At 43.1% G+C, this 13,335-nt stretch overlaps 1 long non-coding RNA gene across 1 annotated transcript in view; it reads left to right on the top strand.

Moving 5' to 3' along the window:
- LOC107315493 (uncharacterized) overlaps positions 1-13,335 on the top strand; it is a 43,458-nt gene that overhangs the window by 5,049 nt on the left and 25,074 nt on the right. The window lies entirely within an intron of this gene.

The raw sequence follows: 13,335 nt of genomic DNA, 5'->3' as shown, positions 1-13,335 counted from the left end.
TTTTAAATGGTAATAGAGAAATCACATCATGGGGCATACAGGTAAAAGACAACAGAACGAATGGCCTGGGCAAACTCATTATGCTGATGATTGAAACCCAAACCTTTCCAAAATCTTTGATTCCAAGTCAAGATAATTAGGAGCAGAAACCGCTGTAGAAATAAAATTGCTTTTCCCAAAGTATTTCTATATTTCAGTGCACTTAGAAACTGTGTGCAAGACACTCAACACAGCTGATATTCTCATAACTTGCATTGAAATTCGTGCATCAACTCCTACCACTCCAGCATCAGACTTAAAAATGCACACACAATGGAAATTTTCTGCAAAATAAAATATAGCAACAATAAAATCCTTTCACAAAATAAATAGGCAACAAAGCCTGTTTGTTTTTTTTTTCTCCCCAACTCTAGTGAAGCTAATTAAGTATATTTATCTGACTAGTTTGGTGTATTGCAGTAAAATCATCGCTCATCTCACTGGCCCTCATTGCTGGTTTATTTTTAGCCTTTCTTTCCCTTGTTTTCTTCTTTCTGCGTATGAAGCAGAAGATTTACAAGAATGTGCATCTGAATTGTTTTAGTTTGGGGGCAGCCTGGCTTGTATGCATCTTTTTGCCATATTGCACATTCATTCCCAGGAATTTTTCTGATTGCTTAGAAAAAGAGATAAGTATTTATAAGCTTAACAGAGGAGCTTTGATCAGTGTGACATCTTTGTCTTTTGACAGTCCGACAAATTGCCTGCCAGTTTGTAGGTAGTTTGCCTGAACAGCAGCCCAGCATTGCAGGAGCTGGTTGCTCGTTATACTCAGGGGCTGTGTGTAATAAGCAGTACAGTGAAGTTTTCTCCACATGTTGATATTTCCCATTGCATATCCAAAGAAACAGAAATACCCCAGGGAGCTGCTGACAGATCTGATTTTAAAATAGAGCTGGTCAAACCATTTGTAAAGGGAATAAAAAAAAGCAAGCAACCAAAGAACCCCAAAGCACTCAAGCAAACAGCTGGGAAAACAACAAGAAACCAACAGTACTCCAAGGCACTGAATTTCAACCGTTTCTCTATTTTTCTACTAGGGATTTACTGGTGAGCACTCCGTTTCATGTTTTTATTCAGTGGTTGGTCTCTGCTTATGGATTGCTTCTATAAAACATTTTCTTTAGTGGCACTGTGAGCTGTCTTTGCTCTGTAAAGAATATACCCTTTAAATACAAAAGACCAAAAACCCAACTTCTGTTCCCCTCATAAATGCTAAAAGCTGCTGAGAAATGGAGAGAGGGCACTAAAGATGTCTTTTGAACAGTTTTTCTTTCTTTTTCCCAACATTTTCTTAATTAAAGCTGATAAATGCTGTTCTAAACAGAGATTTGCTTAGAAGCCTGTCTCAGGTGGGGAGCAAGCAGTAAGAGCAGGACAAAAAATGGAATAACATCTCTTTTTCTAGCAAGGTTCTGGGAGATAGAGGCATTGAGACAGTTTCCTTCTCTGCCTTGTGCAATTGGTGGCCAAATCCTATCCTGAATGACAGAAATATCTATGAGAATAGATATCAGAAAGCAATTAAAGAGCCACCTGAAGGGAGAATATAAAGGAGATGGAGCTGTACTCTTTACAGTGATGCCCAGAGCCAGGACAAGAGGCATTGGGCACAAACTGGAGCCCATGAGGCTTTCCCTGACTGTCAGAAGCATTTCTTTGCTGTGCTGGAGCCCTACCCAGGGACCAGAGAGGCTGTGGGGTCTCCTCCTTGGAGAAGCTCTGTGTGTCTGCTTGACCAAGGGGAGTAGGACCAGATGGCATCCAGAGGTTCCTTCCAGCCTCAACCACTGTTTGATTCTGTGATTTTAACCCTTCCCTCCCCTCTTCCTTTATGCATCTATGTTTGCAGATGCTCAAGATTTCCCCTAAATTTACTGCCAGTTTCTGTCCATGTGATGCTATGGTGGTTTCTGTACCAATCAGACTATCGCCAGCTACTTGGAGCTTTACCATTTAGACTAAATTAGAGATTTAGACTAGATTAGAGCACCTTTGAATCACTATAACTCTTTTGTTTCTCTCTCCTTTATTCACCAATGTGGGTTGTTGCAATTCACAGCTCTGGTCCTTTAACTCCATTTGTTAAAGAACTGATAAGAACTCTTTAACCCTGACCTATTTTGGAGAGTATTCATGGGGCTATGGAGTAGCATAAAGACCCTTGGCCATATTCTTTGATATCTCCTTGTCTTTTGGAAGTATTTTGTTTCATGCTGTAGACATTTCTCATCCTTTGTGTGTATCACCAGAATAGGGCTGTGGTCAAATGAATTCAAATAAGCTCATTGAAAATATTTGTGCCTTAGACATTACTTTTCACTTGGAAGGCAGATCTCTGGCTGATGCGATGCCTACTGAGTCATTTGGAAACAGCATGTCTAATAACGAGCTCTCAGCATAGTTATGGTTGCCCATGTGCTCTAAGAGGTGTTGCCTGTTGTACTGCAGTACAAACAGTCCCTCCCGAGCTGCTTTCAGAATCCCCAGACACATTTCCTTCAAAATTTACCTTTTTTTTTTTTAACCTCGTTCAGCACTTGTCCATCCTCCATCACCATCACTGTAGTTTTTTGTTCCAGCCTCCTTTAATAGCCAGGGGAACTTGCTGCAGTCCAGCCATCTGGATGTTATTTTTTGTATTGGCAAAACTGGTTGCAAGATCACATTTCAATTCTTCCACTATTTCCATGGTTTATTTGCAGATGCTAATAAACGCAGTAGTATCAAGCAGCTTTCTTCTACTTCAGCATGAAGTAAGTAGCTTCTGTGAGAATCTGTTTCCTTGAATGGTATGTTAATCACTTGTAAGTTGTGCACAGTTGTAGGGGAACTGTTATTTCAATGGCCTGAGCTGATGATTGAGCACCTGGTGAAGGGGGTTGGTTGCTTCAGGAAGGACGGATGCAAGACATTCACTTGTGCTTTCCTGGGCTCATTTCAAGGCTAGCCTCAAAAGGGAAAACATTTCCTGGGTTAAGGCTTGGCTGGTATTTAATGTGTGCTCTGTACACAAGCAGGACCTTGTTCTGTTACTCATTTCCAAGACAGTGGTGAAAACAGAAAAGAAACAGAAACTTAATGAGACATAACTAAAGCTGTATCACAAATGACAGACATTGTGTTTATCTAGGAGTAATGCTGAGAGAGGTGGGGAGGGGAGGGCAGCCCAACCACCCTCAGAGCTGGCAGCACTGATTGACTTCATTCAGGGTTTGCTCTCAGGAGCACATGCTGGTCTCAGGTCTTTGAGGTTACTGAGGTAGCAGTTTGCTGGGTCTCTTATTGTTGACTTTTGGAAAGTGGCTTTGATCCTTGAATGCTTTGTTCCAGGCTTATGCTGTGTTTGAGCTCAATCGGTGTGTGTTTTGGATGGCCTTTAATGAATAGAAAGGGAGGGCCCATCGTTAAGTCCAGCTAAGCAGAGGTCATTTGAGCCACAGCAGCAACCAGCAAACATCAGAAATGATCACAGGGGAAATCCACAGACTAAACCCTGTGGGGCTTTTTATTTGCCTCAGTAACCAACTCTCCAACACATGTAGAATAATCATAGAATCACAGAATGGCCTGGGTTGAAAAAGACCACAATGCTCATCCAGTCCCAACCCCCTGCTGTGTGCAGGGTCACCAGCCAGCAGCCCAGGCTGCCCAGAGCCACATCCAGCCTGGCCTTGAATGCCTGCAGGGATGGGGCATCCACAGCCTCCTTGGGCAACCTGTTCCAGTGTGTCATCACCCTCTAAAGGGACAAGTTCCAAAGTTTAGAGGAACAAATGACTGCCTTGCAGAATGTCACAAAACATTCCCTGATCATTTACTATGGCTCCTGGTTGCACACGAGAAGCACTGAAGACTAGTGACATTGAGAAAGAAGGACAGCAAAATGCAGACCACCAGAATCAGCAGAACACCAAGGATAAACTGGAAGGTGAACGATCCAAATGGCTGCTATATGCTGAGTGAGAGTGCTGAAATCAGCATAATGAAAGAGTAACCGGACTAAAGGTCCCACAGAGAGCATGAAAAGCACATGAGGGCTGTTGCTCAGCTGAACGCAGATGAGCTCAGGAAAGCACCCAGAGCTCATTCAGGAAAATGATCTTCTCAGATTCCTTTGGAAAAGGAGGTGAGATGTTCATCAGTGTCTGAAGACAAAAGGACAAACTGATACTTCCTGGAACTGAGAGCATCACTGAAAAATAAGAAAGATCTTTAGCATAAGAAATATCATCCACCCCCAGGTCCTTTTCAGTAGGGCTTTGCTCAGTCTTTTCATCCCCCAGCTTGTATTGGTGGTGAGGGTTGTGGTGACCCAGGTGCAGACCTTGCACTTGGTTTTGTTGAACTTCATGTGGTTCTCCAGGGCCCACTGCTCAGCCTGTGTTAAGTCTCTCTGCATGCATGTAGAATATGATGTTCCAAAGTTTTGAGAAACAAATGGCCAGTTTGTGAAATATCATGAAACGTTCCTGGAGTTTGTTGGCAGTTTGTCTTTGATGACTTGTAATCCATTTAGCACAGATCCACTCACCTGCAAGGCTTTCTAAACGCAGAAAGGAAGCAGTAATTCCATAGAAACCCAAGCTGATTCTTTAACAAGAGGCCAGAAAATACTGTAGATAAACATGGAGGCAAGATAATGTATGAAGGGAGAGATTTTATAGCACTCTGGGCATCTTAAATATCAAGAGGAAGGCTTTCTGGGTTGGGTATCCATAAACATCTTCACTGTTCCTAATTGTTCATAATCACAGCTTGTAATGTAAGGACTAAGAAGTAAGTAGGTATATCTGATGGCTTGCCTGGCACTTGTGTTTGTTACAGAAGCAGAGGTGACTTTATAACCCTTTTCAGTGTAGAAAATAAAAAGTATTTTAGAAAGAATCACAATTCAGTGCCAAGTTGGGTTCATCTGGGCTGGAAATACGTTGCTGCTGATGGGGTAGAAAAAGTCTATCACTGGCTTGAAAGCTTTGGAACTGATGGTTTTGGTCTTGCTGCATTTGATTTGTGCAAACTGAGTATGGCACTGAGTATTAGTGTGAGTGCTCGGTACAGCTGGAGGCTGGCTTCCCCTGAGCTTATAGCAGTAACTAATGAAAGTTGCTGAGAAAAGGAACCTGAAATAGGAAATGTGAATAAAACCTGGGAATTGCTCAGATTTCCCCTGGTCAGGCAAAGAATAATGAAAGAAAGCTAGAGGATAGATAAGGAAATGGTGATAGAAGACATGGAGAGGTATTCTCTGAATGAAAATGAAGAGTTGTAAATATCTTTAATATGAATTGTGAGTAATTAACATGAGAAGATGTGGGAACTAATGAAGTAGCAATCATACAGAGCATTAGATGAGAAGTACATTCCTTAGAAAATAGGAGAGGAAAAAAGCCAATCAATTACAGGTTCCCTGTGTCCACATCACAGCCAAGCAGGAGGTGATGAAGCAGGAAAACCAAAGATGCAAAGCAAATAGTTCTATTTTATATCAGATAGTATTTGGCTGGGGTCAGAAATGAACAGCTCAGCCCAAATATTGGGCTGACTTTGTCAATTGTCACCTATCTGCCTGGCAAAAAGAATAGCAGCCCAGAGAGAATGATCTTTCTTTTATGTTATATCTCCTTACAATGGCTCCTCTGATAGAGTGCAATATGTCATTACGCTAATTGTCTGTTCAGCGAAATGGCATCTCTGACATGCTGTGTGGCAGAGTGGATGTCCTAATGGACATCAGGCATTTCTCTTTAATAGGATATGAGGTTCTTACTCCTTTAAACTCCTTTGAAAATCTGAACCAGAAATGCTATTATTTTGTGAAATAATTTGAGCAAGCTGAAAAGATTGACTATGTGAGGGCTGTGCTACAGGGGCACTTCAAGAAGAGGAGGTATTGGCTTTGAGGAGCTCTGTCAGGGGATGGAGTTGATCTACCACAGAGGGCATAATTGCGTGCTGTGCCATCTGACATGAGGGCATTCAAGGGTGAGAAGGATTTCTGCACACAACAAATGGACTACTGTCACGGTTTGAACTAAAAATCCACCTGCGTCCGTGACAGGGGGCCGTGGGCCCCGGAGGGGCCCTGGGCCGAAAGGAAAAAGTTAATTAGGAAAAGAAAACAGCGGCAACGATCTAAGGAGGCACACTTATTTACTAAATACTATATCGAAATACCGGATAACACAATATAATACAATATAATTGAAAATTGAAAATTGGGCTAACGAATCAAGCAAAATAGGAGAGAGAATGAGTCCCGTAACCGAGAGGCCTACTGTGAAATTTAGGCGAGACGGTGAAGGCTCCCACACACTCCCCTGAACGCCAGAACTCGAAAGACGTCAGTCTGTTCTGCGACAGAGTTAATATAGAGTCCAGGTCCCGTGACCCATCGTGTTGTTCCCTGGGAGATGTAGTCTTCTTCTGTAAGTTGCAGATTCAGTAAAATTATTCATGCTTTATATGATGTTATGATGTGGAATACTGATAGCAAAAATTACAAAATTATTAAACCATGACATTCCACCCCTTATTCTACATCATTACATTATGTTTATACATACATACACACTCATATGTATAATTGTGAATAATCAGCAACCTTATTTTCCTCAACAATTTATATTTATTCCATACAAATCCCTAAGTTGAGAACAAAACTCTATAACCTAACCTACTATTTATTAATTTTGAGAAAATGGCAAAACTGCCAGAAAAGGAAAACACGTCAGCGGTAGAGGGGAAAGGCAGCACTAGTAGGGCGTCCCCCACATCAAGGTGCACTCATCCTTTCCCAGCCACCACAGCAGCTTTCCTTTTGACTTATACTTCTTTCCATGTGTGCTCTACACATGCATGGCCAGTGCAGGATATAGAGTCCAGATGGAAAACTTGCTTACAGAATGCCTAATTAAGGTATATAGAGAAAAGTATTTCCTTAACATTAATCCACTCTATCTTAAGTCCTATACCTAATTGAACTATTCTGTACCTACTAATTGAAATATTTTCTGAGACTCTACCTATATATCTACAGGAAAAATCATTGGCTGCACTCCCCCAACATCAAATTCCCTTGTGGTACACATTGGACATTCCCATTTTTGTCCATCACCCACCACGTGCACCCAGGTCCCTGGGCAAAGACAGTACCCCGGAGAGGTTTGCCCTTTCCAGACGCTGGAAGGACCCAAACTGTTTTTCCCAACACACTTTTTATGTGTACTACAGGAACCTTATCTCCCTCCACGGTACGTAGGGAGCTGGATTGGTTAGGACCATTACGATTACTAGATCCTCGAGTGTTGACCAACCAGGTGGCTTCTGCTAAATGGTTCTCCCAGTTTTTGTACGTTCCACCACCCATTGCTTTCAACATAGTTTTCAACAACCCATTGAATCGTTCAATCTTACCAGAAGCTGGTGCATGATAGGGAATATGGTAAATCCACTCAATGCCATGATTTTTGGCCCAAGTGGTTACAAGAGAATTTTTGAAATGAGTCCCATTATCTGATTCAATTCTTTCTGGAGTGCCATGCCGCCACAGGATTTGCTTTTCCAACCCTAATATGGTGCTTCGGGCGGTAGCATGGGGTACTGCGTATGTTTCAAGCCACCCAGTGGTTGCTTCCACCATGGTGAGTACATAACGCTTACCATTGCGAGATCGTGGCAAGGTGATATAATCAACCTGCCATGCCTCTCCATATTTATACTTTTGCCATCGCCCTTCCCCCCAAAAAGGTTTCATCCTCTTGGCTTGTTTAATTATGGCGCATGTTTCACAGTCATGAATAACTTGAGCAATAGCGTCCATAGTTAAGTCCACCCCTCGGTCTCTGGCCCACTTGTATGTCGCATCCCTTCCTTGATGACCTGAAGTCTCGTGGGCCCACCGAGCTAGGAATAATTCACCCTTGTTCTGCCAATCCAAGTCTATTTGAGCCACCTCAATTTTGGCAGCTTGATCAACCTGATGGTTATTTTTATGTTCTTCAGTAGCCCTACTTTTAGGCACATGAGCATCTACATGGCGCACCTTTACAACAATGTTCCTTATTCGGGCAGCAATGTCTTTCCACAGTTCAGCAGCCCAAACAGGTTTACCCTTTCGTTGCCAATTATCATCTTCCCACTGTTGCAACCACCCCCATAAGGCATTTGCCACCATCCATGAATCAGTATAAAGATGAAGCATTGGCCATTTCTCCCGTTCAGCCACATCTAAAGCCAGCTGAACAGCCTTTACCTCTGCGAATTGACTTGATTCTCCTTTACCTTCAGTGGCCTCTGCAACTTGTCGTGTGGGGCTCCATACAGCAGCTTTCCATCTGCGATGCTTCCCTACAATACGACATGATCCATCTGTGAATAGGGCAAATTTCTTTTCGTTTTCTGGTAGCTCATTGTATGGTGGTGCCTCTTTAGCACGTGATACCTCTTCTGTAGGTGGTTTTTCAATTTTTTTACTCTCAGGCCAGTCCATGATCACTTCTAGAATTCCAGGACGGCTGAGTTTTCCCATTCGAGCTCGTTGAGTAATTAATGAAATCCACTTACTCCAAGTGGCATCAGTAGCATGATGGGTGGAGGGGACCTGTCCTTTAAACATCCAGTTTATTACTGGCAAGCGAGGTGCTAGAAGAAGCTGAACCTCTGTTCCAACTACTTCAGAAGCAGCCCGAACCCCCTCATACACGGCTAAGATCTCCTTCTCAGTCGGAGTGTAGCGCTCCTCAGACCCTTTATATGCTCGACTCCAGAATCCTAGGGGTCGGCCTCGGGTCTCTCCTGAGGCTCTTTGCCACAAACTCCAAGTGGGACCTTTCTCTCCAGCAGCAGTGTAGAGGATGTTCTTCACATCCTGTCCCGTCCGTACTGGCCCCAAGGCCACGGCACGGGCTATTTCTTGTTTTACCTGCTCAAAAGCCTGCTGCTGCTCAGGACCCCATGAGAAATTATTCTTCTTCCGTGTTACCTGATAGAGAGGGCTCACTATGTGGCTGTAGTTTGGGACATGCATTCTCCAAAAGCCCACTACTCCCAGAAAAGATTGGGTCTCTGTTTTGTTGGTGGGCGGAGACATAGCAGTGATTTTGTCAATCACATCTGCTGGGATGTGACGACGTCCATCTTGCCATTTTATACCTAAGAACTGGATTTCCTGGGCAGGTCCCTTCACCTTGCTGCTCTTAATGGCAAAACCAGCTTGCAAAAGAATTTGGATTATCTGTTTTCCTTTCTGGAAAACCTCTGCTGCTGTATGGCCCCACACTACAATATCATCAATATACTGCAAGTGCTCAGGAGCATTACCCTGTTCCAAAACAGCTTGGATCAATCCATGGCAAATTGTTGGGCTGTGCTTCCACCCCTGGGGTAAACGGTTCCAGGTATACTGAATACCTCTCCAGGTAAAAGCAAACTGTGGCCTACATTTTGCAGCCAATGGGATGGAAAAGAAGGCATTAGCAATGTCAATGGTGGCATACCACCTAGCTTCTTTTGACTCCAATTCATACTGGAGTTCTAGCATGTCTGGTACAGCAGCACTTAATGGAGGTGTGACTTCATTCAGGCCACGGTAATCTACCGTCAGCCTCCATTCCCCACTGGTTTTACGCACTGGCCATATGGGGCTGTTAAAAGGCGAGTGAGTTTTGCTAATCACTCCCTGATTTTCTAATTGGCGAATTAGCTTGTGAATGGGGAGCAATGAGTCCCTATTGGTGCGGTACTGCCGTCTGTGAACCACTTTGGTGGCAATTGGTACCACTTGGTCTTTTACCTGGAGCAACCCCACAGCAGAAGGATCATCTGACAGACCAGGTAAAGTTGACAGCTGCTTAACACCGTTTGTGTTAACAGCAGCTATCCCAAAGGCCCATCGATACCCCTTGGGATCCTTAAAATGTCCCATCCTAAGGTAATCGATTCCCAGTATACATGGAGCCTCTGGACCAGTCACAATAGGGTGTTTTTGCCAGTTTTTACCAGTGAGGCTTATTTCGGCCTCCAACATAGTCAATTCTTGAGAACCCCCAGTCACTCCATGGATATATATTGGTTGTGTCCCTTGGTGACTTGAGGGCATTAGGGTGCACTGTGCACCAGTGTCCACCAAGGCTTTATATTTCTGTGGTTGAGATGTGCCAGGCCACTTAATCCACACAGTCCAGTATACTCTGTTGTCCCTTTCCCCCCCCTGGCTGGGGGCAGGGCCCCTCTATTGTTTACCTCGGTGGCTTGCAGCAACTGGAACTTTCCCCCTTTTGGAAGAGTTCGCCTTGGTGGTTGTTTTGTACTGTAATTCTTTCACTCGTGCCTGAAGTGCAGAAGTGGATGAATTATACCACCTCTTTATATCCTCCCCATGATTACTCAAGAAATACAACAAAGCAAAACGTATGGTCTTATCGTTGTCATTTGCTTGAATATGAGGACCTCTCTTTTTTATGGTTGAGATTTTCGATGATACGGGTCGAGAGGAACTCATGTTGTTTAGCTTTTTCAATAGGCAATCGTGGGAATCCTGGTCCCCATCATCTGGTACCACCATGGATCCATCTACATCAGGCATGTTAGTCAACATGTCAATAATTTCATTTTGTGTTCCCTCCATTCTGTTTAACCTTTCAGCTATTTTGACAATGGCTGAAGTATAACGATTAACTTCTGTAGTGCTTATAAATAATTCAAGCTCCTGAAGTTTAGCAATTAGTTCATTAACAAGGGGTTTCCTTTCCCCTTGGCCATATACTAATGCAAGTGCACTGGCATGCTTTTCTGGAGCAGCCCTCGTAAAGTCACGCCACATTTGTCGTGGTACACGGACTATCTCAGGATCATGTAATTGGTTCGGGTCATTGCGGTTGAAGTGGGAGCTGTATAGCATTTCCACCAGAGCACTTGCATTGGTGGAGAATGCGGGCAATTTGAGTTGCTGTTTTTCTGTGTTTTCTTCTGTTGCTCTTTTAGCTTTTAACAGGAGCTATCTTAGGTTTGCGATTCTGCGCCTGCGAGCTTGACCTTGAAAGTCCAGGCGGACTGCCAATACTCCGGTATATTTTATAAACACTGCTGAGCTTTGTTTTCTTTTAGTTTTTTTCTCTCTATTGAAGGAAAAAGAAAGAAAAAAAAATGTTCCCTCTAGTAAGTTTGTTCTACCAGGGACTGCATTTCATTAGTTCCTCTTTTGTGATGCTCCAAACATATTGGAGCATGTTTAAGCTAGCCACTTTTTCCTATGGAATTGTAAACATGTATAATGATTTGAAAGCATGGTTATCAACGCTTACTTGGTATCTGCATGCAGCTCCAGAGGGAGCAACTAATGCAACTAATGCAACTAATGCAACTAATAGTACGGAAATGGTGGTTTTTGAGCGTGCTCTTCCTTTTTTCTTTGCATCCTTTAAGCAGTCTTCGACTGACCAGTTGTCCCAGTGGACCACACTGTCAATCTTATTAATCTCCCTGAATTTACTGTTGGTTATTGTAGTGATCTCACTCAGTATCTGGATTTATAACCTCAGGAGGAAGTCTTCCCTAGAATTAGAGAATACTGAGTGGCAGGGAGTGTGGAGAGACTTTGGAGAGACTTTTAGAAGACAGACATCTTTAGTGTCATGGAGCTTTACTCCTGAACACTTAAAGAATCCCAAGAGTTTGCCCGCATTCTCCACCAAAATCTGTCACGGTTTGAACTAAAAATCCACCTGCGTCCGTGACAGGGGGCCGTGGGCCCCGGAGGGGCCCTGGGCCGAAAGGAAAAAGTTAATTAGGAAAAGAAAACAGCGGCAACGATCTAAGGAGGCACACTTATTTACTAAATACTATATCGAAATACCGGATAACACAATATAATAAAATATAATTGAAAATTGAAAATTGGGCTAACGAATCAAGCAAAATAGGAGAGAGAATGAGTCCCGTAACCGAGAGGCCTACTGTGAAATTTAGGCGAGACGGTGAAGGCTCCCACACACTCCCCTGAACGCCAGAACTCGAAAGACGTCAGTCTGTTCTGCGACAGAGTTAATATAGAGTCCAGGTCCCGTGACCCATCGTGTTGTTCCCTGGGAGATGTAGTCTTCTTCTGTAAGTTGCAGATTCAGTAAAATTATTCATGCTTTATATGATGTTATGATGTGGAATACTGATAGCAAAAATTACAAAATTATTAAACCATGACAACTACAAATGCTGCAAACAGAGGCTCTGCGTTTATGTACTTTATCACTTGTAGGCAAGAGGCACAGATAGACCAGAGAGAAAACGCTGGCCAAAGCAGCATCAAAAAGCTGCAGTTGCACAGCATCTCCAAAATGGTCATTTTGCATTCACTGATTAAGTGTGTAATAATGTCAGCTGTCACACACGAGGTTATGCCATGTAATTTATTACCTGTAGGGAATTTATTTGATGATGTATAACATTTTTCTATTATACATTAATCATGTGAAACACTGTGTTGCATGGTGCAGATTAAGCAGGGTTTGGTTTCCATTCAGTCTTAAAGAGGAATCTTGCCGTGTGTGTGTGTGTGAGGGGGTTGTTTCAATTATACAGTGCTTTTCTTTATTTTTAGCACTATAAAAACGTAATAATTTGGCTGGAGTAAGTCCAACCGCACTGTAACGTTAATGAATTTCTTAGCAGATCTTTTTTTTAAAAGACATTGTGTTCAGAAAGAGCCACCGAGCACAAAATTAATTGGGCAGGCTTACAAAATATCCAGCTCAGACATTATAGGAGTCAATGAGGGAAGCTGTGTGGAGAAAGGCTTATTGCTTTTATCTCCCCGCGTGTCACAGTCGTACAGCCAGCGATGATGATGCTTTGTATTGAAAATTAAAGGAGTGCTTCAAAGCCAATTTAGAATGAGAAAGGAAAAACTTGTTCCGGGACTAAACTTGGTGGGAATTGTGACTTATCATTGCAGCACAGCCCCAGGGCTCGCTGCTGGCAGCCGTCTGCTGACCTGATCTGGAGCTTTTGCACAGGTCAGAGCATAAAGCGAGCACAGTGCACGTGTGGGTTTGGATTTCCCCATGGGGATGGAGGTGCTTTGCCCTGGGACTCACTCTGCAGCATCTCTGATGCTTCTGCCTGCATTTTATGCTAGGGCTGGCTTACTTCTCTACCTTCTGCTGGTGTTCAGCTGGTTCGTTCACTGTCTTTGCCTGTTGGAACAAAACTACCAGCATGACTGCTGAAGTCTTGGAGAAGAAAACCCCTTTGTATATGAGGATCCTAATCAATGTGACCTAACATTAAGCTTTAAGTTAG

The sequence above is a fragment of the Coturnix japonica genome, chromosome 5 (genome assembly GCF_054131305.1).
Source record: "Coturnix japonica strain WE chromosome 5, WE-NBRP24, whole genome shotgun sequence".
In the NCBI taxonomy this organism is placed as follows: domain Eukaryota; kingdom Metazoa; phylum Chordata; class Aves; order Galliformes; family Phasianidae; genus Coturnix; species Coturnix japonica.
The sequence above is the reverse complement of the archived record's forward strand: the minus strand, read 5'-3'. Positions and strand labels throughout refer to the sequence as shown.